Source organism: Cyprinodon tularosa, unplaced genomic scaffold, assembly GCF_016077235.1.
Source record: "Cyprinodon tularosa strain WSP-4 unplaced genomic scaffold, ASM1607723v1 ctg1181, whole genome shotgun sequence".
NCBI classification, from domain to species: Eukaryota; Metazoa; Chordata; class Actinopteri; order Cyprinodontiformes; family Cyprinodontidae; genus Cyprinodon; species Cyprinodon tularosa.
In genome coordinates, this window is record NW_024037983.1 from 37,510 (window position 1) to 43,364 (window position 5,855).

The 5,855-nt window shown below is 41.0% G+C and overlaps 1 pseudogene; it reads left to right on the top strand.

Annotated features, from left to right (window-relative positions):
• The first annotated feature begins 201 nt into the window (after positions 1-201).
• Positions 202-5,604, top strand: LOC119771709 (annotated as a pseudogene).
• Positions 5,605-5,855: the final 251 nt, after the last annotated feature.

A 5,855-nucleotide genomic window follows, 5' to 3' on the forward strand; every position in this document is an offset into this window, starting at 1 on the left:
TTAAACAGACCGCATTTAATTGTTTTAACTTTTTCCCCAATTTGAGTTATTTTGATTTTAATTAGATTATCATGATTTACTCCTTTGGGAATCTTTGCTAATTTATTAGATTTTGGTCGTGGGCAAGACACTGTCTGGATGGAGTAAAGAGTGGGTAACAGTAGAGAAGCTGCAGAGATGTGTGTTAAACTACAACTCTGCTTCCTGGTCTGCACCCTGGGTGGTCAGGGTTTTGGAGGACTAATAAATGTGGCCAGATTCCTAGAAAGAAGAGCTGCACCATCCAAAGTGGGATGGATGCCGTCTCTCCGAATCAGACCAGGCTTTCCCCAAAAGGATTGCCAATTATTAATGTAGCCCACGTTGTTTTCAGGGCACCACCTAGACAACCAGCGGTTGAATGACGACATGCAGCTAGTTGAATTATATATAGAGCAATATACTGTCTTAAAAATTCCAAATCAAAAGACGCTTTCAAACAGGACTCACTACTGTTGAAAAAACACAAAGAGACTCTATCGAACCCTATTACAAACATGATAAATTCATCCTTCGAACAAGCATTATATCCAGCAGTATGGAAACCAGCTATTGTGACACCAGTCTTCAAATCAGGAGATTCAAATGAGGTGGCAAACTACAGGCCAATCAGCATCCTCCCTGTAGTGTCAAAGATTGCGGAGAGGTGTGTAGCAGATCAACTAATGTCACAACTGAACAGTTCTTCATTTAAGCTACATCCTATGCAGTTTGGCTTTCGTGCCAATCATTCCACGGAAACTGCTACCTGTTACTTTATTGAAACTGTAAAAACTAAAATGGACAAGGGGGGAGTAGTTGGAGCTGTATTCCTGGACTTGAAAAAGGCGTTTGACACCATCAGCCACGATGTTCTCCTCACAAAATTAACACTCTTTAATTTCTCTCCTGATGCTATAAATTGGATCAAATCATATTTACAAAACAGATCACAAGCTGTTAGAGTCAATAATGAACAGTCATCTTACATGAGAAATAATGTGGGCCTGCCGCAAGGATCAATACTGGCCCCTCTTCTGTTCTGTTTGTGTATAAATGACTTACCCTCTGTGTGCAAAGGATGTGAGATACAAATGTATGCAGACGATACTGTAATTTATGTACATGGTAAGACCAAGGAAGAAGTAGCCAAAAAACTCTCTGAAACCATGCTACATGTATCAAAATGGCTCCACAACTCATGTTTACATTTAAATGTAAAAAAAAAAACTGTATCTATGTTCTTTACAAAAAGAGTATCAAACTGCTCAGACCCAGATGTGTTTATTGCAGGCCAGTCCATCACAGTAGTGTCAGAGTATAAATATCTTGGACTCATTCTGGATTCAAGTTTCACATTTAAAAAACATGTAAAGAAAGTCACTCAAACAGTCAAACTCAACCTTGTAAACTTCAGATACATAAGAAATAATCTGAACACAGATGCAGCAAAATTGTTTTTTAACGCAATGATTATGCCTCATTTAACATACTGTCTTAGCAGCTGGTCACAGGGCTGTAAAACAACATTAAAACCAATCCAGTCTGTCTACAAGCAGGCTCTAAAGGTTTTGGACAGGAAACCCTTTCGTTTTCATCATTGTAGTATACTGGACAAACATGTCCTGTTAAACTGGGAAAATTTAGTTACATTTCATGATGCAAATCTGGTCTTTAAAATTCTACATGGCTTTGCTCCACCACCACTTACTGCTTTTTTCACACAAGGTAGCAGACTCACCAGATCTGTCTCTTCTAATAACCTTACAGTCCCACTGAGAAAAAGCTCATTTGGTCATTCAGCCTTCTCAGTGCGAGCAGCTCAGTCATGGAACACCATTCCAACTCATATACGCAATGCAGACACATACAGAACTTTCAAAAACATGTTAAAAGCATGGTTACAGGAGAATCAAACCTGTAATCATAATCAATAACTTCTGTCTGCCTGTCTGATGCACTTTTATCAATGCTTTTTAAATCTTACATTTTTAATAACGTCTTTGTTTTTTACAGATCAATGTCCAACTTTTATGTAGATTACTACCTATGTATTTTATTGTTTGCACTAATTTTTAATGTTGTTGTTTTTATTATGTTGGCATTTTAAACCTTGCCCAGGGACTACAGTTGAAAATTAGCTACTTAGCTAACACTGGCTCATTTACAGAAATGTTTATTAATGTGCACTGTCCCTGTTCAAATAAACACATAAATAAAATAAATAAAATAAAATATACAACTGTATTACTCATGTTTCTCGCCAAAAACAAAATTTCCCGTTTTCATTACGTTACACTTGAATCATCATGATAACCTAATTGTCGTTTTACTGAGCCAATCTGAACACATCATCACGCAGCACGTCTGAAACTTTATTTACTTTTCAAGCTAACTAGCTTGTGTGCTGCCAATTACAACATGGATTTCACAATTACTATTTTTTAACTGACCGGACAAGCTACAAAGTCTGTGTGCGCGCTGACCAGTAGTACTCTGAGTGGATGATGAAGACGGGCCCGACTGTGGTGCGGCGGCAGCAGCAGGAGGAGGAGGAGTCTTTTCCGTTCAGCCATTCTCGAGTCACGAGCAAAGTTAACTGCCAGACTTCACTTGTTTTACTTTTAATATCTGTTTGCTTACAATTTCATTCCAAAACATTGGTGGACATGCTGCAGTGATTGGATTGATTAGATTTAAATGCTGTGACGCGACTCGAGGGACACACAATTATGTTACAGGACCTCCGGGAGAAAAAAAAAAAAACGACCAGACTCGATAGTGGTATCGTTAAGCCCAAACGTTATTGATTTTCGGGTTTTGAAAAAAGTGGAACCGGGTCCTTGATGGAACCGGGTTTCGATCCCCATCCCTAATCAGGTGTGAAGTGTTTCCTACAGGCCGGAAATCCTTCAGCTCACTGGGCGGGGTCTTTTTAGGAACGACTGTGATGCAGGGTGTCTTCCATAGGGTAGGCACTCTCCCTAGCTACAGGCTAAGATTAAAGACTCGTTGTAGGAGTTCTCCCAGTAATCCTCTACTCAGCTGTTTTCTGACCTAGTCTGTGGTGAAGGTGTTGGCAGAGAAGGTGTTGAGGTGTTGTTGTTGGTGGTGGCAGTGGTGGTGAGGGGGCGATGGGGATCAAGGTGCTAAGGTGGGGTTAGGATAGGTAGAAGCTGGCGAGGTCCGTGCTGCGGGAAGAGGAGATGGAGATGGGGAGAGGTGAATTGTGGGATGAAGGTGAGATGGCTGCAGTAGGTGGTGTAGGGGTCACAAGTTTGTTAAACCTGTTGAAGAACTTGTTCTGTTCATCTTCCCTCTCCATTGTCCCATCAACAGCCCTGGGCTTTGTTCTGTGGCAATGAGTCAATGAGTCAATGCAATCAACTGGTTTTCCTTAGATAGAAAACTTTGTATCAATTTGACTGTATGATCTGGTTGAACTGTAAAGTGCCTTGAGATGACATGTGTTGTGAATTTGGCGCTATATAAATAAACTGAATTGAATTGAATTGAATTGTGGCCTGTGATGGTTTTCACACCTTCCCATACGGCCCTCATGTATCCCTCAGATTCTGCTCCACCTTTCTGCTGTGGATCTCTTTGGCTTCCCTCATACAGTGTTTTTCCTCCTGCTGTGCTGCCTTCATGGCCTCCTTGTCTCTGCTACTGAAATTAGCCTTCTTCCTGTATAGAGCAGCTTTGACTTAAGACATTACCCAAGACTTATTACAGTAGTACCCATTCAAAATTTCCTCACTCTCCTTGATGGGTCCTTGGCTGGTCCTTGCCTAGTCCCCTACAATATTTTTAAACATCTAAAATATTTGTACTACTATGATTTGTGGACATTAAGATCTAAAGAGAAGCGTCATCTCCTGGTCAGACACTGTACTTCAGTGAAAGGGTGGAGTCAGAGTAAAAAAGCAGACTCTCTTGAAAGGTGAGACAACGTCAGTGCACAAATGCAGTGGTTCACAAACAAGATTCAATTCCATTTATTTTTATGGTGCAAATTCACAACACATGTAATCTCAAGACACCTTACAGTTCACCGGATCATCCAGTCAGATTGATTAAAAATTTTCTATCTAAGGAAAACCAGCTGATTGCATCAATTCATTGACTGTTCAGCAATCCCTCACACTAATGCTTGTGGCGACAGTGGAGAGGAAAGACTCCCTTTGAACAGGAAGAAACCTCCAGTAGAACCAGGCTCAGTGTGAGCGGCCATCTGCTGAGGCCCACTGGGGTTCAAGGAGACAGAAGCAGACATAGAAAAAGAAGCAGAGATACATCAAACCACCATATTTCCATTTCCCACTAGCTTCTGTCAGCTTTCACTGCAGTGAATCACATTAAGTCCACAATAACATCCGGTACGAGGTGGTTTAGCCATTTCTCGGTAAAGATGAGCAGGCTGCTTTCTCCATAAATCCACTGGATGTTCAGTACAGTAGTTCGTCAATCTTGTTAGACAGCGAGTTCACATTCTCAATGAGTATGGAGGGGATCGGTAGTTTGTAGCACCTCCATTTTCCACCAGCCTAGCCTTAAGGTCATTACTAGCCTGAACTTAAGGGGTGGACATGAAAAAGAGGGACAGTTTGTTTTTTGCAAAATGGTAACCTTTTCTTTCTTTAGCAATGTTTTTGGGCTTTATGCCCTGTTTACTTTCACTTTAGCTTCCTCAGACGAGTTTGACAGCATTCTGGGAAGCACAGTATCCTGTTATAAATCATTCAGAATGACATAGTTTGCACAATTATCCGTGGGAGCAGAAACTGTACGCCTGTCAGAGAGGCTGCCGCCTGTTTTCCATTTGTCACTTTGTCCGAGACAGCAACAATTTCAATCAGACAAAATCTGAGTGTGAATCAACCTGCTAGGAAGCCTAAACTCAGTCTGATGAACAGTATGCTTGCAACAGGGGCTGTAACAGCCACGTTGCTGAGCAACGTCAGGATCAGTTGGAGGCCATGATTCCTAGGATTCATCTTCTACATCAACTTACTTTGGTCAGAGGATTTTGGGAGGATGTAATGAGTCAAGCCCACAGCCACATCACTTCCTCCTGGACGTTCTACCTTTAGGCTAATGATGGAAAAGTTGTTGTTTTCCAGTCTGAACCTCAGAATTTTCACCCATTTTGAGCTGTACAAGGATACTCGGAAGGAGCCCCAGAAGAGCTTTCCAGGGCTGACCAGTCCTATTTACAAAGGATACCATTGCTCTTTAATTCAAGAGAGAGATCTGAGTGGTGAGCACAGCTATGATGATGCATACAACCTTCATAGCTGCCTGCCAAGGAACCCTTTACTGCCTGGGTGGATCCTTACAACAACTTTAATTCTGCCTGTGTTGGTCCTGATCTGGATCTGCTATGCTACTGAGGCAACTGCTGTAGATAAATATGTTCCTGCTGAGAAACTGAGCATTAATAGGGATAGTGACCACATTAAAGAGCAGAAAATGACTCCTTACCCAGTATCCTCTCTGATTATCATCACATCCAAAGGGCCAGAAAAAGAGGCTAGTCCACTTCCTTCCAAAGTTCCTAGGACAATCAGACAGCTAAAAACTTAGTAGTCCCAGAAGGAACTCAATCCTCAGATTTAGGGTATGAGCTGGTTGTGGGCCAAGCAGAACTTTCAGATTATTTACTATTAACTGATTTGTCCATACTCTATTCATAATTTTTTTTGGTTTAATTACACAAACGAAAAATGAGAGTATTAAAAGAATAAAATGTGCTTGGACTTTCCTGCAAGTTTTTGGTTGCATTCGTTCCCTTTTTTATGGTATTTGTTTTATTAAATGTATTGAAGAGACTTGAA